The sequence below is a fragment of the Mesoplodon bidens genome, assembly GCF_964165515.1.
Source record: "Mesoplodon bidens genome assembly, chromosome: 12".
Classification (NCBI taxonomy): Eukaryota; Metazoa; Chordata; class Mammalia; order Artiodactyla; family Ziphiidae; genus Mesoplodon; species Mesoplodon bidens.
Window position 1 is genome coordinate 81,701,595 of NC_138168.1, and position 24,221 is coordinate 81,725,815.

Consider the following 24,221-nt stretch of genomic DNA (forward strand, 5'->3'; position numbering starts at 1 on the left):
TGTTTCTACTTTTTGGCCATTATGAAGAACGCTGCAATAGGCATTCGGGTACAGGTGTTTACCTGAACATAGGTTTTCAATTCTCTTGAGTATATACCTAGGACTGAAATTGTTGGATCATAAGGTAACTCTATGTTTTAACTTTGTGAGGAACTGTCAAACTGTTTCCCAAAGAAATTGCACCATTTTTCATTCCTACTCTCAATTTATGAGGGTTCCAACTTGTCCATATCCTCACCAACACTTACTATTATCCATCTTTTTGATTAGAGCCACAGTGAGGGTAACATAATATTTTATTGTGTTATCAGATTTTAACACCCAAATTTTTATAGGCCCTCAGAACCAGAATACAAATGCCAGATAGCAGGAAAAAAGTCCAGATTACACCAAGGCAGTGTTCCCAAACTTCAGTCATTCAAGAACCACCTTAATGATTTTGTCAACTCTGAGTGCCATTTCTACTATTATGTACTTTATTTTTTTTAAATCAATTCATTTTTAACATCATTTTTGAAAAAGTCTGTAAATCACTGCTATAAATTAGTATCACTTGCCATAAACAGAAAGGATCATAAACATAAGTATAATGAAAACAAAGCAAAGTTATTAATGTCCTAGGGCCTGCTTCTTGATGTCAAAAGGGAAATCACAAGTGACAGGTGTTGAAGAAAGGCTAGCTACAAACACAGTCTTCCCTTGACCTAGTCAGGCAGTCTAAAATCATCTCTAATACTATCATGGGCTCATCACTTTGGAAAACTCTGCTGTAATGTTTCAGGAAATACCTTTCCTGAAAGAGGTCAGAAAATGGGTTCCATTGAGATGATTATACTAGGGGAAGCGGCGGGGAGGGGTTTAAAGGTCTGTTCCTTAACAGCTGTCATATTTCGGTAGCCCGTTACACTTGGCTGAAGGGTGTCCCTTATTTGTGTTAACAAACTTCATTCAAATTTCCAAAAAGTTGGCCCATACTCTAGCTGCAAGCACCTGGCTCTCCAAGTTCCAACAAACAACAACTTACAGAGCAAATATACGTAATACAAATTAAAATACAGAGCACCTGCCCTTGAGCAGACAAGCCCAGACAACGCGATCCGTCCCGTGACAAAGTGCCTGGATGAGCCTGACAGACAGCATTGGCCCCAGTGTAATAAAAATACAACGCCTGATTGTGCTCAAGTACATTCAGCCTCCCTCTCCCAGCCTGACACACACACCATTTACGCACAAGTGAGATAAAAACCGTCAGTGACAGCATATTTAGGCACCTCCAGGTTTGAAAACTAATTATCATCTGTCATCATCCAAGCTTCACAGAACACTAAATAGCATCTTACATTAAGAGACTAAGAGTGAGTATTAAATCTGAAGGTTTCCCTTGCCTCCTTCCTTGGGCACTCGTACTCAGCCCTCAGATCTCAGCTCAAACATCCCTTTCACTGGGAACATTTCCCTGGCCTTCAACACTAAATCCCCTTAGCATGTATCTCCTAGCACCTTTGCTTTCCCCTCATAACACATCCAGCTTTATAATGTAATATTTGCATGGCTGGTGTCTGTCTCCCCGGCAGGACAAGCTCTGGGAAGACGAAAACCAGGTTGGTTTTGACCATCATCATACCCTCGACAGCTAGGGCGGTTCTTGGCACAAAGTAGGTATTCAAGAATCATTTGTTGAATTAATGAGTCCAAAGGATGTCAAAATTTTGTTACACAGTATAAAACTTGGCTATGTTTATAAGGGCCACCAAGAGTACATTTCAACAAGACCAAAGGGCACGGGGCAAGGGTTCTTCAACGTAGAGTTTCCTGCTACTGGACCTCAATCCAGTCCTTTCCATACAGTAGAAGCCTCCCTTTCTTCCATGTAACTTCCAACAGCGAAGTTAGGACTTGAGTCTGTCAGTGAGCCTTTATGGGGGCCTGCTGGTCTGTTGGTAGAGGAGGGGTTGGTGACGAGGGAGGGAGAAAAAGGCAAGAAAACTAAAATGAACTGAGTGCTTACAATGCGTCACATACTCCGTCTTTACTCCACACCAAGAAAACCCTTTTTTATCACCATAATACAACGGAGACTTGTACAATGTAGTAACCTGCTCAAAGTCACACAGCTAATAAATGGTCAAAAAGAAGCAAGTGTCTGGTTCTTTGTGAGCTGAAGAAGTTACACGAGTGCCCGATAGATGATGCGAGTTGAGATAGGCCTAAAAGAACAGACAGAAGTGAGCTGAGGGCCTCCCTGGTGGCGCAGTGGTTGAGAGTCCGCCTGCCGATGCAGGGGACACGGGTTCGTGCCCCGGTCCGGGAGGATCCCACATGCCGCGGAGCGGCTGGGCCCGTGAGCCGTGGCCGCTGAGCCTGTGCTCCGCAGCGGGAGGGGCCACCACAGTGAGAGGCCCATGCACGTACCGCCAAAAAAAAAGAAAAAGTGAGCTGAGAGCAGCAGGGGAGGGCGTAACTCGACTGCTTATGAGAGCTGATGTTTATGGACCCTTTTCCATGTGCCAGGCACAGGACTAGAGCATCTGACACACATGACTTCACTGATTCTTCATACCAACTTTATGAGGTGGCGTGGCCAGCATCCCCATTTTGTAGAGGAAAACTGTGGCTTCAGAGAAGTGACCCAACCAAGGTGAAGTAGTGGGTAGATGTCTGAGATATGAACCCAGGTTGTATGAGTTCGTATCAGACCACCGACCCCTTCCTGAACCTCCCGCCATGATGCTGGGAGAGAACGGCGTGAACTAGGGCCCAGAGAAGGAATGAGGAAATTATGCAGAGAACGCATTCAGTGGTGTCTACTGTATGTCAGGACAAGGCACGGAGTGTGGTGAGCAGTGATAAATCACGGGGCCCCTGCTCTCTAGGGGTTTATATGGATGGAAGACGATGAAGACACACAGGTCTTAAGAGTGTAGGCTCTGAGGACTGCCCTGGTGGACCACGGGTTAGGACTCCGAGCTTCCACTGCAGGGAGCACAGGTTCGATCCCCAATTGGGGGACTAAGATCCCGCATGCCACCTGGTGCAGCAAAAAACAACAAAAAAAGAGTAAACCCAGATTGCCTGGGTTCAAACACTGATTAGCTGCGCAACGTTGGGGGCTGAAATAAAGAAAATGGTCTAATATAAATAAAGTCCTTAACACATACCTGGCACACAAGCAGCATAAATAAATGTGTCTGTTAGTACTCTAAGAACTAATGAAAAGCAAGGTTAGATGGAAAAGGTATGGCCAAATCAAAGGATTATGGAAGGACAGAGGGGTTCAGTGGTATCTAAAGAATGTGCAAGCTGGACAGGGCTGACCAAAGTCAGAAAGCTTCTGAGCAATCCATTCATGACATGATGTGAGCCCCCAGGAGACGGAGACGATAACATCGCAAGAGAAAGAAACGGACAGGATCAGATGATGGACTAGAAATGTCACATGAAAGGCAAAAATGAACCAAAGACGACACCAAGGGTTTGAGCTGGGTTAACTGTTCCAAACTCTAACCAGATAGAAACAGCAACAGGGAAGGGCAAACAATTAAGATCTGAAAAGGGAGAGGAGAAGTGTAGGAAGAAGATGTCACAATGCACTTCCTCCTGCACCTGCTGAGTTGAACGGGACCTCTCATTGAGTCAGTAAGTGGACACAGCCTGTGGGCATCAGGAGGCCACAGCTCAAGGCCCTGAGGAAGGGCTGGCCCAAGGAAATTACCAATGACTGAGCACACACTATGTTTATATAGTGCATGGTCAAATATAACTCTCATGTATTCTTCCGAGGAGTCCACAGATCGGTCTTATTATCTCCCTTCCTTTTAGGAGGGAGTTGATGTTACAGGGAGTAAGAAAGCTGCTGAGGGTGACACAACTAGAAAGTGGTAGAACTGGTCTTGAGACCAGTTCATCCAACTCCAGAACCCACTGTCTTCCCACTGGGAGGCTCAGAGAGAGAAGTCTTCTTCTCGGGAAGAGAGCAGAACAGAGTTATAACATACACCTGGCCTTTCGGCACCCCCCACTCCCCCATCCCAGGCAGTCTTCTCCTCTTGGCCAGCCTTCTCTCCCCTTCTGCAGTTCAGCAATTGTACTCATTCATCGAGATCCAACAGTAACCCTCCCACTCCATGCGGTTTTCAAGAACCACCCTCCTCCCCACGTGGAGGTGATCACCTACCCCAACTCCCGTGGCCCTTGCTGTCCACCTCGCTCTCCTGGCATGTGCAGACAAGCTTTAACTTGTCTATGCTGATCTGGTCACGATGTACCACCCCACGGATGGACATGGCTGATTCTGCTACTGGGCCTTCCCTGGGGCTGCTTCATTCCCCTCGGCTCCATCTGGGTTGTCTGTATTCTCAGTCAAAGGTCAACCTTCTGGAGAAAGGACTCTTGTTCAGCCCTGGATTTTCTAGAGGTGTACTACGCTGCTGCATCCCCTGACAAAATCCAAGTACTGTAGTTGTTTCTCTTCCACTACTTCCTCTTCCAAACTAGGATTTAAATTTCTAGGAAGAAGGCACTCCCTGTGTTGTTCACAGTGCCTTATATATGATAGATGCCCAGTAAGTTATCAAAGATGATGACAAACAAACTTTAGTATAGGAACACCTCCAGTGACCTCACCTCATACACCTTGGACCCAAAGGGAAGAGAGGAGGCCTCTGGACAGACACTGTAAGAGGCTTGGGGATTTTTCTTTCACTTCGCAAACCCAGCATCATTGACAGTAGAAGGGGAGATATTATAATCTTTTTTTTTTTCAGATACGGATAGTTTAATGTTAGGAAGACTTGAAAAATATAAAATGAGTCCTCTTTCTTTGAAATGTTAAAGATATAATAAAGCCTGTGCAATAAAAGCCATTCACTTGACTTACACAGGCCTTCTCAGCCTCCCCCAAGGCATATTTACTCTCATTTTACAAAGCAAGTAAGCTCTCTTGTTTCCCAGGCTTCAAGAGACAAGTTGAGTAAATTCAAGAAAGGCACACGTGGGTATGCTGCTAGAAGCACCCACTACCTAAAAACTAAGGGCAGTAATGTTGAAAACATGGCATTCTGGGGTCACTTGGCAAGACACTCACAAGTGCCAATACATTATCACATACTTCAATCATTGTGCAAAATTCTTTCTTTCCCAAGAAAGGAATGTTGAATTCACTCTGCTTACGAGCACAAGAAAGTGAATAATTTTAGAAAGATTTCCATCCAAAATTGAAGAGAAAAATTTTAAATATCCAGGTCTTAAAGTGATGAAGTTCAGTTACCAGGAAAAGTTATATATGGAGAACTGTTCATTTCCTCATCACTTCCCAGTCAACAGGATGATACATCATATCAATTCTCTCAGAAGAACTGCAGAATGTCCACTTTCTTATCTTTTTTATTTTTAACTTTCCAGACAACCTAACTGCATGACCCAAACAGCTATGAGGTCAGCCTTCTTGAAACTATTAAACCTATTTTTACATAAAGAAGCCATTTTATATCAAAGCATTCAATGCATTGCAAAGAAAGATAATTCATTAAGATTTCTCAAATCTATCATGGAAGTAGCAATAAGTGAAGAAAATGATTATCACGTGACATCGTAACATCTACTGGAATGCCTGGGCAGCTACTGGGTTTGTAGAATAGGGAAAAAAAATTCTCAGAGCTTCTCTGTACTGTTTAGCAAGGTTTCCAAACATTTGCCACAAAATGAGATTGATACTGGCTACTGATAATTAACCAGGTCGGCAAAGCTGGGCATCGTCCAAGGTAGCCAAGGAGTGAGATCAGTAACCTCCTTCCTTCTCTTGCCCTCCGTATGCACCAAGGAGCTCCCTTCCTAAAGACCTGTCATCGGCTATATGTGACATTCACCTTGATCTTCCTAACACCCCAATTACTCATGTGACCCCACCTCCACTCCCACCCCTATTTAGCATCTGCAATGGTTCCCCAGCACCCAGAGGATGAAGGCAAACTCTATAACGTCACTGATGCCAGGCACTGGGAACATAGCCATCCACCCAGAAGAAAGTCCCTGTTCTCCTGGGGTCTTCGTTCTAACAATGGGGCACAGGCAATAAACTCACAAGCCTAAAACAGGTCGGGGTAAGTGCTAGGAAGAAGGCTAAAGCAGGGGAAGGAAACAAGAATGATACTAGTCAGAGAAGGCCTCTCCCATGAGGGGAGCAAAGTCCTGAAGGCGACAGCATGACCCTACGACCTGCAGAGGCCTCCGGAAGTTGGCCCTGGGCTTCCTGGCCACGCTCCTCCCCTGCTTTCTCCCTCCTGCATGAGACTACTCCGGCCTCCCTGGGCTGGGATCCCTTCTCCCAACACCCTGCTGCTTCATAAATTGAACCTCTGCATTTGCTCTTCTTCTGCCCGCAAGGCCTACCACACTCCTATCTGATCCGGCAAATTCCTCCTGATCTTTCGAGATTCACTTGAAGCTTCTCTTCCTTTATGAGGCCATCTCTGGACACCAGCCACCCAGCACCTCACACCCCAGCCAAGTTCATCACCCCCTCTTTCCTGCCATCTGGACCAGGTATTTTGACTCATGTCTCTGGCTCCTGAGTAAAAGGGAGCTACTTAAAGGCCAGAGGGTGACACTCATCCCTGTATCCCCAGCACCTGGTCCTTCAAGACAGCTGTACCTTAAGGACTCAGGTAATGAATGAAAGAAATGTACGTCCTCTTTTTACAATTCCATCTTTGAAAAGATCTGCCCGTGAGGAAAGCATAAACCCAAGAATGCCCTTTTATTTAAAACTCTCTTTGTAAAACTGACTTTTTTTTCCCCGAAAGCTGCACATTTTAAAAGTCTTTTTGGGTTTTTCGTCCCATAAAATGATCTTGACACCTAGCCATGCGTCATGGCACATGAAGCAGCTCTAACTCTGCAGTTGGAAAAACATTACACTGTGAAGGAAGAGCCCCTATCTGCCAAGACACTTTACAAGGATTGCCAACGATGCAGTGAGAATGTGGTGTTGGACCCAATGAAAGCAGCTAATCCTCTCTTTTATAGCCTGGGATCTTTCTCACAAAACTTTCTTTTTTAGGAGGATAAATTGTTCAAAAATGGGGAGGAACACACACTCTTTTTTTTTGGTTCTTCTTTTTGTACAGTTAAACTCTGGACCTTTAACGACTCGGCCTACGCCTTCCCCATCCTTATGGTACCCAAGCAGTTGAGGAGAAGGAAAAAAAAAAAAAGGCAGAGAGCAGGACACAAGACATATGGGTCATGATAAAGAAGACAAATTCAGGGTAAAAAACTCTTCATTCAGTGAAAATTTCTCTACTCTATTTTAGTTTCCATTTGGTTTTTAGGGTTGGGCAAGTCAAAGTTTTAGAAAGGAGAGCCTCCTGCTTCAACGTAAGGATGCTGGATTCAGAGCCAGATCTCACGAGGACCAGCCTAAGCCACACTGCCAGCTGTCCTGCTCAAGCCCCGAGTGGAGCTCTGAAACTGAAGACCCTTTAAAAATAACAAAGGAAAACAACTCAGCGGCTCCATCCCAACTCAAGCACAAAAGAAAGAGGGGGAAGAAATCGTTTCCATATTTCACATAAACACAGATCTTACTGTGGCGGTGAGGAATGCATGAGTCAAACCAGGGCTGACAGCAATCACCACACAAATTGAGCCCCCTGCTAAAGATTAACACGGAGATGTACAACCCACAACTACAGCAGTGACCATCCCTATTGTGAAAAGTTTGTGTTTACGTATTTCAAAATGGCTTTTTAAAAACTGAAGTGTCCTTTTCTGTGGAATTCTAACTTCTTCAGTCTAGAGGAAGCACCTGGAAGAGACTTTCAACTGTAAAACTTGTGCCAAAGTAATTTGAGATTCTGTACATGCAACTCACTGTAACTCTATATTATTGGTTCCCGCAGCCCCCAGACTCCTTCACGCCGTGGTTGAAACTAATTTTGCCCTTGAACAGATCTGGGGTTTCCTGCACTGCAGAGGTCAGGGTGTGGGACGGAGGGAGGCAAACAGATGGCAGAATGGCTGCAACTCCAGAAGGTAATTTTTGGAGAAGTCAACTTTCTTTTTGTTGACTGTCAACAAAAGAAAGTTATCCCTGGTGAATGAGAACCAAGCACGAGAATGTCCGGGGCTGGGGTCATCTCATTTCGGGACAGGGAATACGAAAGAAAAAGAAAGAAAGAAAGAAATCACCCAAGTACCATTTCCTAGGCCTTTCTGTAGTCCCTCACATGGGCTGGGCACTCACCCCCAGGGTCTGATTAATTCTCAGAAGGACCACATGATGGATTATGATCCTCGTTTTGCAGATGAGGAAGCAAGCTCTGAAGGGCTAAGCGTGCAAGGTTATCCCACCAGAGAAAGCACTGGAGTGAGAACTCCGCACAGGCTTCTCTGCTCCGCCCCAGGCTGGCTCCACCTTCTCCCGGCAGCAGGTGACAGCATGTGAAGCTCCCTTCCTGCAGTGCGACCTCCCCAGGCAAGTAATGCCCTCAAGTGTGGGAGGGTCTCAAGAGCAGGATGGATACAGGGAAACAGAGCTGTCTACCTGACTGGTCCTCTATGTGATCAAACTGGCTGATGTTTAAGGGATGCTTAAGTGAAGGAAGGCAGTGCATGAAAAAAAAACACAAATGTGTGAGCCTGTCCCTATTAGACACGGTGACATGACACCACGGAGCTGGAAAGAGCACTTTTACAGCCAACAGAAGAAACACCACGTTCCCAGCCTCTAAATCTCCCACAAACCCCAACTTCCTTGAAAGCCAGATTAAAATAGTTCACTGCACATGTGCCATTTTATCTAGAGATTACGATTTCTTTATAAAGCCACGACATGGCCACACATCGTCGAGAAATTTGAAGGTCATTTTGATGCTTATTTGATAACAGTTCGTTCCGGTAAAAGATCTGAGGAACTTTCCCATGAAAGTCTATCTCTCCTCTAGAATTTCCCTCTTTAAGGCAGCAACTGGCCACGTGAAATATAAGAGTCCCGATGCCTTCAAGAGAAGAGATGAGGAAAATAGGCACCCATTGCCATGTGTCCTCTATAATTACATCAGCTTTTTGGATTTCGTGATTTTATACATGCCTGCGTTGTTATTTTTAAAAGAGGCCCGATGACCAGATTCTGGCCACTTTCAAAGCACTGAAGAAAAAGAATGGCAGCAGGTGGTTGGCAAATTGTCAAGCCAAGAAGGCGTCTTCCCCCCCCCTTTTGTCTAAACACCGTGTACCGAGGTCATAACGACGTCATTCCAACAGCTCCTGGGACACCTGCTGTCGCACTTTGGGGAGCAGACACAAGTGCCCGTGGTCTGTTTGGGATTGGCAAGCTCAAATGTACAAGGTTAGCAAGATGTCACCAACTGCTGCCCATGTCAGCAGCCCATGAATGTATCAAAACAATGACCTATCCCATTTCCCCTTCCAAAGGGTTTCCCCCTCATCAATTCTGGGTCCCACTTCTCTGGGTTAAAATTCAAACTCCACTTGTCCTTTGGGTCAACTTCTCTTAAACAAGCTTTGCAAGTGTATGAAGCAAGCTTTGGAGAAAGACTCAAGTCCCACATTCTCCTGACGCCTTAGTCGGAGATCTCAAAGATTATATATCAGGCCACCTCTCACTTTAATATGATTCTGGCAAGAAAAGACTAAAGGTGTGCTTGAAGCAGAGCCGGTGTCACAGTAATAAACTCTCAGAGCAAGAGATCAGTTCTATCTTGTCAGGCTGATCCAAGATATTTTGCCAGGTGCCAGCCAGTCTGCCGTAAAACATCCTGAATCCTTGTTCGGTACCCATGTGGGTAAACCATCACACCCTCCTGTTCCTAAGAGGCACCCATATTTCCATACAGCCATTCCTAAATTATTGACAAAGTTAATTAAGTTTGATTGTATAAAAAATTATTTCTGCAATGGTTGAGGATTATCTGAATAGAGTGATGTGGAAAGACCTTTAAGACAGTATGAAACGTAAAAAGAAACTTTGGATCAGATTCAAGCTACATGTGAATCCATTTATGTAAATGAAAATAATTATACATTAATCTGTATAAACATGTATGCAAATGTCTAGGAAGGATTCTGGAAGGTGCTCACACCCAACTCTGAAAAAAGTGAAGGTTTTAAATGAGATATCATCTCATACCAGTCAGAATGGCCATCATCAAAAAACCTAGAAACAATAAATGCTGGAGAGGGTGTGGAGAAAAGGGAACCCTCTTGCACTGTTGGTGGGAATATATAATGATACAGCCACTATGGAGAACAGTAAGGAGGTTCCTTAAAAAACTAAAAATAGAACTACCACACGACCCAGCAATCCCACTACTGGGCATATACCCTGAGAAGACAATAATTCATAAAGAGTCATGTACCAAAATGTTCACTGCAGCTCTATTTACGATAGCCAGGACATGGAAGCAACCTAAGTGTCCATCATCGGATGAATGGATAAAGAAGATGTGGCACATATATACAATGGAATATTACTCAGCCATAAAAAGAAACGAAACTGAGATATTTGTAGTGAGGTGGATGGACCTAGAGTCTATCATACAGAATGAAGTAAGTCAGAAAGAGAAAAACAAATACCATATGCTAACACATATATATGGAATCTAAGGGAAAAAAGAAAAAAAGGTCATGAAGCACCTAGGGGTAAGACGGGAATGAAGACACAGACCTACTAGAGAATGGACTTGAGGATATGGGGAAGGGGAAGGGGAAGCTGTGACAAAGTGAGAGAATGGCATGGACATATATACACTACCCAACGTAAAATAGATAGCTAGTGGGAAGCAGCCGCATAGCACAGGGAGATCAGCTCGGTGCTTTGTGACCACCTAGAGGGGTGGGATAGGGAGGGTGGGAGGGAGGGAGACGCAAGAGGGAGGAGATATGGGAATATATGTATATGTATAACTGATTCACTTTGTTATAAAGCAGAAACTAACACATCGTTTTAAGCAATTATACTCCAATAAAGATGTTAAAAATTTTTTTAAATAAAATAAAAAAGTGAAGGGTTTAGCAGGAAATTAGATTTTTTTTAATTATCTATTTTTTTAAATTATCTACTCTAGATAACTTTCTTGTAATACTTCACAAGAAAGTATTTCTGTATGATTGGACAAATAAAAATAAAATCTGCAGGCAACAGAAAGACAATGGGGGGAGGGGTAAATATATGAAAACAAACCACATTCCACAGCTCCCAGTGTTTAATCAGAGAGGACTTTCCATTAATATTCTCGTGATTACCACGTTGCTCCATGAGGCTGCATTTCTGGCTGCCACGTTAGGAGCAGCTGTTTCCTATCATTCATTATCTGTTTCCTCCAAGGCCGTGAAAACTAAAAGGCAGTTGTGTCTGGTTCCAGAAGCTGAACATGTAAACCTGTGTCCACCCCTTCACCCCAATGGCACCATGGAGGAAGGGCAGGAAGGCTCCGGACAGAACCTGTTGCCTTTATATTTCTGAGTCCAAAGCAAAGCACTATTCCTGAACTTTCTTCCCTGATCGCACCTGAGTCACAGAGCCTCCAGGCACCTGGCAGTCCACACTCGTCACCGCCTCTCCACGTCATACCTATTCAGACATTTCATGTTCTTTAGCCCGAAAGAAAACAGAGGATCACTGATGAACTTTCAACACCTCTCTCCATTCTGAAACAGGTCAGAGCAGGTGAACGATGTGAGTACAACCTATAGACGTCAGCAGGGGGCCACGATCCTACCACCAAGTTCACCCTCCAGCACTGCCAATGGACTGGTTTTTAGTTTCCCAAATCTCTTCACCTAGAGGAATCCATCTTCAACCCCAATCTGGCTGGCAAAGTCCCCTTTATCCTTTAAAACCCTCTGCAAACTGCCCCCTAAACTACATGCACACATACACACACACACACACACACACACACACAATGCATTCTATGCTCCTCTGAATGGCTCCTAGACCTGTAAACATATCCATCATCGAATGCACCACACAGTATGGTATCATAATCAGTGTTGTCACCTACCTCCCTGCTAGATGGAAAACGCCTCCCCAATGGACCTCCATAGGCCAACACCGAGTCTGCATCACAGACGGTTAACCAGGCTCACTGACTGCCCTGGATGGCAGTACAGATGGGCAAGTGATGCTCCACACTAAAGCTGGTGGGTGGGACCTACAAGGCCATAAATTTTATAGGATTTGGGGGTAGAGGGTAATTCAGGTAAGGTTGGGAAAATAGCATAATCAGAAACATCCAGAACTGCGAGTCTGGAGAATTCCATTCTAGTCTGGGTCCTGCCATTACATCTTAGCCATGGAACTCTCTGGGCCACAGTTTCTTTAGCGTTAAACTGAAACAACTTATTCACTCAAAAGAACACGTATTTGGACTGCGTGACCTATGGTTATCACCAACACTCAAGATGAGATAGTTAGCGATGGGAAAAAAACATGGAAATCAGAGTGTTGGAACCACAGAGCCTTAGGAAAAATGCCCTTGCCTTTCCCAATAGAAGTCAATTTTCCCAATACACAGGCCGTCTTCCAGTTCACAAACCAAAACAAGATGAACATCTTAGCATTTCCAAACACGTAATAGTCCTTCACTAGAAAGATCCTCCTGGTCTCCCTTATCTCAAACCTAGTATGATTTTCCCCTACAACTTCCTCCAAACAAAATGAAGAAAAAAATATGAAAATAAAAATAAATCGCTAATATCTTAATTGCGGCAAAGTCCTCTGTTGCTATTTTAAGCAGCAAAGGACGCTGACAGTGAACCCTGGGTCTTTAAGGCTTGTAAACAGATGGTAATGTAGGCACCCAGGCCTGGTGGCTGCTCTCAGCCTGACTGCTTCGAGCCCCTGGATGGGGGATTTTTAGCTTGAGTCATCACCCCTGCTTTCCTCAAGAGCAAAACTGCAGTTCCCCTGAAGACAGCGCAGCCGATGAACACAGATTTTAACTCTCTCTTTATGGGATTTTCGGTGGATGTTTTTTGAACTTTTAAATTCAGTGTACATTGTATAGCACAGGAAACTATACTCATTATTTTGTAATAATCTATAAGGGAAAAGAATCTGAAAAAGAATATATATATGTATATACATATATGTATATAAAACTGAATCTCTTTGCTGTACACCTGAAACTAACACAACATTGTAAATCAACTATACATCAATTTTAAAAATAAGCTTTTTTAAAAATTCAATGTATAGGGCTTCCCTGGTGGCGCAGTGGTTGAGAGTCTGCCTGCCGATGCAGGGGACGCGGGTTTGTGCCCCGGTCCAGGAGGATCCCATGTACTGCGGAGCGGCTGGGCCCGTGAGCCATGGCCGCTGAGCCTGCGCGTCCAGAGCCTGTGCTCTGCGGCGGGAGAGGCCACGGCAGTGAGAGGCCCGCGTACCACAAAAAAAAAAAAAAAAAAAAAAAAATTCAATGTATAAGCTAAAAATGGATAGCATCTAAAATACACTGTGCATTAATTCATTAACAATGGATTGCATCTCTCTACACAGAGTTCTGAAGCTGTAATGGGGGAGGGAGGGGGGGAGTAGTATAGGTAGCTTACAAACACATATTTTTAAAGCAATAATAAATAGAAACTAATTAAGCAAATATATTAAGTTGGAAACTGATCTAGAAGAAATCATGTGACAGTTTCTCAAGGGGGAAAGGGCCTTCTCAGGCTAATAGAGATTAATCTAGTTTTAAGACAATTTGTCTACATTCAACACTGCTGAAATCCTGTTCCGGAAGCAGGTACACATGGACTAAAATATAAAAACACTTATTCCCTCAGCTCAAGGACGTCTTACAAAAAGTACTCCATCTATAGATAAGCAGGTCAGGTAAACTCTGAAGCTCTTTCTTTCACTCCCTATGCCTCCCAAAGAAACATCAGGGATGAGTCTTGCCCATAAACCCGGGTCTGCTCTAGCACTAACAGCAGACTCCACATCACTCCAGGTGCCTACCTGCAAAGGTGCCTCTTTGAGACCTGTGGGGACCATTCTCTCTCCCTTTGCACGTGTAACCCTAAATAAAAGTCCTTTGAGAAGTTTGCAACTTTCTGAGGTTTTGAAACTGAGGGAATCAACTCTGGTGACTAAAGAACAGAAGTAATCACCATTCTGACAGCTATTCCCACAGTGCTTACAGGAGCACATCTTACGAAATAACTTCTTGGCTCCCAAGAAGAAATCGGGCCGGTTCCCTTAATTGGACTTGGTGAGACAGACTGCCTTCCATCGGGGGCTAATGGGCCAGTTGATCACAGAAGATGATTACTCAGAGGAACACACACTACACCAGGGACACACCCAGGGATTACCGTCACACCCACCGGTTATCCAATGCCACAGCAAAGCAGGAAATGGAATAAGCCGCCGCGGACATTAATTGTGATAAAACAGGAAATACAAACTTGAAGGACTTTGGCGACAGCCTTCCCTCTGACTTTTAGTAACTGTATTCTACCGATTACTATTAGCAGCTGTCAAGCCTCAGAACACTACGTTAGTGGAATAACCAGGGAGAGAGATTTAAGAAATCATCCATATCTTACAATTTAAGAGGTATAATTGGCACCTCCCCCCCCCCGCCTTTTTTTTTTTTTCAGTCCGCGGGCCTCTCACTGTTGTGGCCTCTCCCATTGCGGAGCACAGGCTCCAGACGCGCAGGCTCAGTGGCCATGGCTCACGGGCCCAGCCGCTCCGCGGCATGTGGGATCCTCCCAGACCAGGGCACGAACCCACGTCCCCTGCATCGGCAGGCAGACTCTCAGCCACTGCGCCACCCAGGAAGCCTGGCACCTCCCCCTTTTTAATGCCATGTGATGTCGACACACTCCCCAAAGGGTATGTGATCCAATCTTTCTCTTCACCATTCTTCTCACTGAGTTGTAATTTACCATCTGTAAAAGGCAGCATATGTGTTCACTTTGAAACTATTCTGTCAGAAATGTGAAAAAAATTCCCCAGGATATCCCTGTAATGTATGCAACAAAACAACGGCTAGAGTTTTTTTCAGCACTTACTATATGCTATACAGTTTATTTTACCATTTATTGTGGTAAATGCTTCACCTGCATTATCTCACTGAATCCTCAACATAAACCCTCAAAGTTTAGTAATGGCATGACCCCAAATTTAAAAATAAGCTAGTTGACTAAGCAATGCATAGAAATTGGCCAACATCACACATCTAGTAAGTGATTGGTAAAGGATCCAAACGTAAGCAGCCAGCCCTGGTCTTAACCACCATGTACTACTGTAGCAGCCACAGATGTTTTTAGAATGAGGAATGGCCCAAACACACACACACAAATTTAGACAACCATAACAGACAGAAAAGAGAGAGACTATGAATGGATACATGAATACCTTTTCTCTCCAGGCAAAACCCTTAAGAGTAAAACAGTTATTCCTCTATTGTAGGCAATTAACTACAGGCATCCAAAGTAGACACATTCCATTGAGAGCCATGATTTTTAAAAACTAATTCCAACTTTGTTAGGGAGATTCCCAGGTTTTACCTTCTCCCCCATCAAGTGTTGACCAAAGGCCTTTATTGCACGAGCCCTGATTTGGGCAGATAAACAGACACCATCCCTGACCACCTCAAGTGCAAATGTCACTGGGCTTTGGAATGAAAATGTTTGTTTGGGTTTTTTTAAAGAGAAAAAGAATGTTAACTGCATGGAACAAAAAAAACAAAACAAAACAACTCTATTCCTTACATCTCACTGCAACAATATGTTACTTTCATTATATTGTATCTTTGGATCTATAAAAAGCAAACAAAACCAACAATTATAATAAAAAGATCTATAATATGAAGTCTGCTTTTATAAGAAAATATCTTGTAATGTTTTTAGAACATTATAGTCATTATAGTTACCACCAAGGATGATAATTACATACCTTAACCCACAAAACTGTTTTTAGATCTTCTGGTGACAATTAAGTCATTATAAGAGATTGATTTCACTACACTTATCACTTCCAGAAAGTGTACCACAACTACATTTAATAAGATAGCTTTCTCTTAGATCCTCAGCGTTCTCCCTGAATTCCTATGGTTGCTTCTAGGCATTTATACTTTTCTTTTTTTGTTGTTATTCGTTTGTCTTAAATGTTTCTTTTCTCCCTGATTCATTAGAACATGATTTTAGGAGATGAAATTTCTACAGCTGAGCTGGAACATTACATATTATCTAACATTAAGTTAGTTTTAAAATCAGAAAATAGGAAAAAGGTACCAATATGCATGTTACCTTAATAAGATATTTTTTTAATTTTTGTTTTATATTGGAGTTGATTAACAATGTTGTGTTGGTTTTAGGTGCACAGCAAAGTGGATTTAATTATCCATATACAAGTATCTATTCTTTTTCTAATTCTTTTCCCATTTAGGTTATTACAGACTATTGAGCAGAGTTCCTCTGCTATACAGTGGTTAATAAAATACTTTTGCGATATCCATTCTAGGGCTTTTTAAAAAAAGATGAAGGAGAAACAGAAACACCCTCAGTGATGCAAGAAGAAATTACCAAACAGAATTTCAAATTGCTAAAATATACAGAGAAAGGTGTTAAATTGATTAAAGTAATAGCTATAAATATCCTCCAAGGGATCACACACTCAGAAATCATGGGGAAGGAACAAGGTGGAAATAGAAGCAGAAAAACTGGCTGGTTTTTTTAAGTGGTAACTACTAAAAAGTAAAAATTTACCTTGTTAAATTATTTTTAAAACCACATTCCCCTGAACTGTCAGTGTGGACGGTTGAAGGTGGAAGCTTTCCCAGAACTGAGTATATGTTTAACCCTGGGAATGATGTGGCAACGGCAACCACCCACAACAATCTGGGCAACAATGCAGCGCAAGAGAAAGGGCAGCCACACCCTGCAGAGGTGGGTCCTCATTTTTTTTTTTCATCCTATCATAATCTAGCCCCATTAGTTTTAAGTATAATCTGTGTGTTCTTCCAGAGTTCAGGACCTCAGAAATGAATACCCATGCAGCTGCTTCTGGATCTGGTAGAGCCGGTATGATTCATCTGGGCCTGGGTCTGAAATGTTCAGAGTATATATTTGTAAGATTTCGGTACACCATGCACCAAGCTAAAAATGGAAATGGGAGTAGGGGGCAGTGTTTCTTACATGCTCCAGCATCCTTCTGGGGTGGCAAGCGTGGGGAGACTTCCAAACACTTGGATTGGGACTTCCCTGGTGGTCCAGTGATGAAAACTCTGGGCATCCACTGCAGGGTTTGATCCCTGATTGGGGAGCTAAGATCCCACACGCAGGTGTGGTCACAAAAAAAAAAAAAAAAAAAAAAAACGCTTGCATGTTATTTCTGACCACTTCTAGAGCATACATTCCTACAAATGCTCTGCTATTGCTTTGACTCAACCACTAGAGTGAAGACTCTGAACATATAAAGACCACTTTATATGCAGAGCTAGGAGCGATGGTTAACCATTGATCAGTCACGGGCAGCGGACGGCAGGTGCTAACACACAGGACACCCACAGCTCCAGCTGTGACCTCCAGGCCACACCCCCTCAGCCCTCACTTCCCGCAGCAGCCGCCTCTGCAGACACCTTTCCTCTCCGGTCCTCACCGCCTTCTCCCTCTCCCACCTGCACTGCCTGGCAGCCCAAACTCCTATCTCTTTTTTTTCACTCTAGTCAATGTTTTAGTAGTTCCTCCTTTTTTCAATGAAGAGGTTTTATGTTTCCTTATGCTATAAAAGTCCAGTCAATTTCACATTTCACAGATCAAAGGAAATAAATACCCAGGAAGTCAAGTTAAGTTTTGCACAGAGCCTTTGACCGGTTTTTCTCCTTGAGATTCAGGGGCTTCCCCTGCAATAGAAGGACCAGTTCACTCCAGGTCTAAAACCCAGCAGACTGCCATGTTCCTTAACAGAAAGGCAAGTGCCGCCCTAATAGAATCCTGAATCAAATAACATTTAGGAGCCTGAAAAAATTCATACACATATGTGTATAGTTCTACATATGTGTGTGAGGATAGATAGATAAATAGATATAGATATTTATATATGTATTACATATGTATACACACACACACACGTACTTCCTCCACAAAGAAAGGCCACTCAAAAACATAAAGTCCTCCACTGGCCTCCACCTACTAAGAGGCATAAACAGGGCCTTGGTGATGTAGCCCACCTCCCCACACAGCACCCCTCCAGGTTCACCTCTCTCCACCCCACCTCAGGACAGACCCAGAACAATCAAGTTCTTTCAGTTGTGAGTAAATGCCTTATCTCTCTTGCCTCCCAGTTTTCTCCCAAATCTTTTCTTTCCCCTCCTCTAGGCCTGGCTACCCCTGCTCATCCTACAGGTCTGGATTTGGATGTGGCTTCCTCCAAGAAGCCCTCCATGCTGTGCCTGTTCAAACTCTGAGTGAATTACTCTTCTGCTGACGTACCTGTGGGCTTGTCTGTGTTCTCCACTCAATGGAAGGTGCCAAAGACAGGGACCCTGTCCACTTCACTGCACCTAGTAGAGACATTACACATGATAGGTGCTCTATATATGTTTGATGACTTATATTTAAAGTTAGTTAATCTCTATTTGCACCAATTTTCCTGCTAACAAATGGCTTCCACCTCTGGGCTGTAATAGACATCATTTATACAAAATTTCACGGCATTCAGAATATTTCAGATAAATCCTACAATATATGAAGGTAAATCAAAAGCAACAAGGTATTCTTCCAAGGTTTTGGGGCCGTCCATAACAAATCTTTTCTACCTAAATGGTTAAACTATGGAATAATACAGAACCCAGGTAGAGAGGCATTTACTCTCATTTCAAAAAAAAAAAATTGTGGGAAAACTTGGAGTAGAGAGAGAGTTTCTGTGGAATAACTCTTCTCTATAGAAGCCACTAGTACATAGTCATTCAATGAATGAATAGCTCTGTTAGTATTAAAGTAAGAGACTGCATAATCTATGGTGTTCTGATACCCAGTTCAAGGAGGAAACATGTCCCAATTCATCAAACATCTACTTTACCAAACAGTCATGTATTCCAAAAGATGGTTACAGATTTTAAAGAATTCAAATAGAATGCATTCCGTGCTTAAGTCATACTAAGACTGTGCTGTGTTCATTCAGGAAGATGCTTTAACACAGTGTGATCTCTTGGGACATCGATGCCTCTTCTCCCATTTGCTCTTGAATTTACTCAGACGTTTGCACCCATCAACCCACCAGAACTAACTTTCAAGTTCAATGTCCTCCACACACTAAATGCACTGGTCAATTCTCAGTCTCCCCTTATTAGTCCACCAGCAGTCCTGGGCCCAGTTGACCACTCTTTCCTTCTGGGAGCACTTTCCTCACTGGCCCCAGGACACCACCGTTCCCAAGATTTCCTGTACTTACTGGCAGCAACTTGCTGGTTGCTCAACCCCCAGACTTGTAAGGGCGGGAACGCCCTGGATTTCTTCTCTCCCCTTGTCTCCCCCTGCCCACTCATTGGGTGATATCATCCAGTCTCAGAGATTTCATACCATGTATATACCCCAATGGCCACCAAATTTCTATCTAGTCCCAAATTCCCCCATTAATGCAGACACACATCTCTACTTCACTTGGCGAACTAACAAGCATGGATGTTTCGAACCCAAATATCCCCTTCACCGTCTCCTCCCACGCTCTTCCAGCTCTCTGAGGACGGCCACTCTAACCTTCCAATTCCCCAGACCAAAGACGCCATGGGTATCCTCTCACACCACCACCCGATCTCTTGGTAAATCCCACGGGCCTTTCGGAACCCCCAGAACACGGCCACCTCTCGTGCTGGTGACCACAGCTGCCACCTGGTCCAAGTGTCATCTTTCAGATGGTTATTGCCCCAGTATCTTAACTGGCTCCCTGATTCCACCCTTGCTAACTTCTGTCTACTCAACACAGCAACCACTGTAATCTTAAAATGTGAATCTGATATCACTCCTTGGCTCCAAAGCCTCCAATGGCTCCCCAGACATCAAATTAAAGCCAAAACACACATAACGGTCTCTAAGGCTCAGCACCATCTGCCCCCCCCTCCCGTGATCTCACCTCCTGCTGCTCTGCCCTTGGCTCCCTCTATCCCAGCCACGCTGGCCCTCCCTGCTCCCTCCATGTGTCAGGCTCTGGCCTGTCTCAGGGCATTTGCACTTACTGTTCCCTCTGCCAAGAACACCCCTCTGCCTGTTAGCCGAGTGCTCACTGAGAGCTTTCCCCCAGCCATCCCGGTTAACGCTGCATCCCTGCTTCCCTCCTGCATCCACCTATGGCCCTTGCCTGCAACATGTACCACATCCATGTGTTATGAGTTTTACTTACTGTATGTCAACCCCTACTAGAATGTCAGATCCGGGAAGACAGGAACTACTTACCGTCTCTTCTATTCACTGCTGTTATCCTCAGCTCTCTTGGAACAGCTCCTGGTACAGGGTCAGCACTCAGTAAGCACTGCTGAATGAATGCATAGTGACTAGCTACTTTCATCAGACTTAGTGGAAGTGTCAGTTCAGAGGGCACTCTAGTTAACAGATGAAAAGTTAAATGCAAAGAGTTAGGTCTATTTCTCCTAATGTGACCTGGTGCCCTACTTCATCCAAAACTTCGTTTCCCGAATTAACGTGAAAGACAAGCGCATCATTTCACAATACCAGGTTGTGCAGTTAGGATTACTTTAAAAATCATAGACGAGAAATGAGCAAAAAAACTTTTTTTTTTTGGCCACGCCGTGCGGCATGCAAGATTTTAGCTCCCCAGCCAGGGACTGAACCCGTGCCCCCCTGCAGTGGAAGCGAGGAGTCTTAACCACTGGACCGCCAGGGAAGTCCCAGAAATGAGCAAATTTTAATGGAAACGTCAGTTGTGCAGAATACCGGGGAGATGTTATAAGAAAAATCACCTATTGTTTTATAGCTGATCCTATTAAGCAAAGAATCTGTTCACTTTACCCGAAACTCACAGAAGAAATCACATCTACTTCTAAGGGTTGGATGGGCCAATGACGAACAAGAAAACGGGCCCCATCACGCCCGTGAAGGACAGACCTGCCACCCCCTTGAGAGCCACACCCTGGAAGAGCCCTCCACGCCCTTGGCTCTCTCTCAGCCGGTACGATCCAAAGGAGGCACTAATCTCAGGCAACCGGCTCCCCATCCCACAAAGCAACTGCAGCCAGAACTGCTGATCTCACGAAGCACTGGACAAGACTGCAAGGATTACTCGACGATGCATTTAGCATTTAGCAGCACTGATTTTATATCTCCATTGACAAGCTTCCTGTAGGACCCTAATCTTCTCTACTTCACTATGTGTTCTATGTCTTAGACTGAGATGTACAGAAATAATTCAGGGTGCCATATTCATGTATATTGCATCATTTCACACTCAACTTGGAGGACCTGAATTTCAGCTAACGCTCTCCTATTTTAACACATTCCGCGTGCCAAGCTGCATGATATTTACACCTCATGAAAACATGAGACAATCAGAGTGCTGCAGTGAGAGAAGGCACTGAGTCTTCTGAAGTATTTGAATCATGTAAGATGCTGGTACCATGCAAGATGTCTCCTCTACAACCTAGAACGGCTTTTGAGGTTGCTACCCCCAAGGTGTGCTCACTCTCGAACCTGCAAAGCAGCTCCTCCCGGAATTCAGCACGCTTCAGTGGTACTGCCGTGCTAAGGCACCGAGGCACAAATCGTGGACACGAAAGTCCCCTTCTCTCCACTCTCACATGCAGACCCTGCCAAGGCTTCTGGAACACTCATGGGTGGTGCCTCTCTCGGCAGCCCCTCTCCCGTCTCTCTCTCTCTCTCAAGGCCCCTGCTCTCTTCCTCAGGCATCTTCAACTCTCTCCAAGAGACCACCCCGAATGCCTCCCAGAGCTGGTCTCTCAGATTCCAATCACTCCTGCCTGCAAAGCCCTCCCTACATCCCACAGTTCTGCCAGCAACACACCTCCTTTCAAACCCCTCTATCATTTCTCCACTAACCACTGAATTAAGTACAAACTTCCTAAAAGTCAGTGGCTCTCAAACTGTGGTCCACAGAACACCTGAAAAAGATTCACGGGCTGCTGGCTAAGCACCCAGCAACCAGGGCCTCACCTACACCCACACCTACGGCAGCAGGCTCTAGGGAGTTAGGGCCAGGAATCATTTAATCCTTATTAGCGAGTGACTCTCAGGCCCACTAAAATCTAAGTGCCAACACGCTACGTCTTGCATTCAAGCAACATGGCTGGACACACCTGGCTGTGCTGGCTTAACACGTATCAAACCAACCCATAAGAGTAAAAACGAAATTTTTTAAAAGATGGGTTAGCAGTTTGAAGGTAAGAGAGAGCCGCTAAGTCTGCCAAACTTAAGGGTTCAAGATCCTGGAGAGAAAGACAGGAAAGTAAGTTCCACATTCTCTCCCATGTGGCCCTTTATGGCCCTTCTGAGTCCCCAGCAGCCTAAGGATGAGGCCAAACAGAAAGGAGCCCTGGCTCTGAATACAGCAGAAAAATCATCTGATTACCCTAGAATGTATAAACAAGAGAACAAAAGCCATCTCTAATTCCATCATCCATAGAGAACCAATGCTGGCATTGAAATATATTTCCTTCTAGTTTTTGTACATATATATTCATACAATCTCGGAAATTTAACTTAGGCAAAACTGGAACTTGAAAACATTAAGTGACTATCCAAAAGTGCATAATCCCTATTAAGTACATTTTTAAATCCCTCTTCTTCCCTTTCCAGTCACCCTATCAAATATTAAAAAGAGAAAAAATATAGATACAGTATTCCCTACAGTTATCTTTATCGAGTGGTAAAATTACAGGTTACATTTAAGTAGAGCAATTCAGACCATACTGTTAATAACGTCAGTGTTCTCCTCTTGCCCTCAAAACTTATTATCAGGGGCTTCCCGGGTGGCGCAGTGGTTGAGAGTCCGCCTGCCGATGCAGAGGACACGGGTTCGTGCCCCGGTCCGGGAGGATCCCACGTGCCGAGGAGCGGCTGGGCCCGTGAGCCATGGCCGCTGAGCCTGCGCATCCGGAGCCTGTGCTCCGCAATGGGAGGGGCCACGGCAGTGAGAGGCCTGCGTACCGCAAAAAAAACAAAAACAAAAACTTATTATCAGGACGAACTTACGTCGGTGCCTACCCAAGAGCAGCCAGGTAAGGTCAGGTTCTAGAATCAAACGTTTCTTGACTCAAACCCCATCTACTGTGTACACAACCTCAGAGGGGTCAGGGCCTGGCCTCCTTAACTCTGAAATGAAGACGATAAAAGTGCTGCCGTCAAACAAGTATTGTGAGGACGAAACGAGATAATTCACGAAAAGCCACAGCAAGGGTCGAGCACGTCAGAAATCTCAGTAAATGTCACCTGCTAACTGCTGCGTCCCCGACCGAGGAGTGTGCTCCTTCATGACAGGCTTCGTTTACATCTAATTCGTCTTTTTGCTCCTAGCGTGAAGCAGAGGAACTGGTGCTAGAAAGGAAATCTATATATTTTTTCATTTTAAGTTTTTAAAGGGAATAAATGGTTGATAGAAACACCTCATGAAGGTTTAACAAAATATCATCCATAATGAATGTACGTGTGTGTATATATATGTAAATATAGTCTGTATACTTATATGTGTGTATGTGTATACAGACACGTATATGGACTGCTCACTTACAAAACACACTGAAAAGTTAAAACATTCTGGAAATTTTTATTTATTTATTTATTTATCTATCTATCTATCTATTTACTTATTTATTTTTGGCTGCGTTGGGTCTTCATTGTTGAGTGTGGGCTTTCTCTAGTTGCATAAGCGGGGGCTACTCTTCGCTGTGATGGCTTCTCTTGTTGCGGAGCATGGGCTCTAGGCACACAGGCTTCAGTAGGTGTGGCTCGTGGGCTTCAGTCGTTGTGGCATGTGGGCTCAGTAGTTGTGGCTCGCGGGCTTAGTTGCTCCGCGGCATGTGGGATCTTCCAGGGCCAGGGCTCGAACCCGTGTCTTCTGCACTGGCAGGCGGATTCTTAACCACTGCGCCACCAGGGAAGCCTAACGCTCTGAGATTTTGATTGAGAAGTGTTGCAGATTGTATCCTGGGCTCAGTACCACTCCAGTTTAAGTACTAAAACTAGTGCTTTTCCTGTTTGTTTTGTCTCCCAATTCAGAGCACCAG

At 44.2% G+C, this 24,221-nt stretch overlaps 1 protein-coding gene across 5 annotated transcripts in view; it reads right to left on the reverse strand.

Annotated features, from left to right (window-relative positions):
- The window catches only part of CNKSR3 (CNKSR family member 3), a gene marked incomplete at its 5' end in the record, with an annotated part of 104,056 nt that overhangs the window by 66,250 nt on the left and 13,585 nt on the right, over positions 1 to 24,221 (reverse strand). The window contains 2 exons of one of the 5 annotated variants that reach the window (XM_081251208.1): positions 18,463 to 18,533; positions 20,422 to 20,500. The exons of the other annotated variants lie outside the window; for them this stretch is intronic. The remainder of the gene's footprint in view (positions 1 to 18,462; positions 18,534 to 20,421; positions 20,501 to 24,221) is intronic. 5 annotated transcript variants of the gene reach the window in all.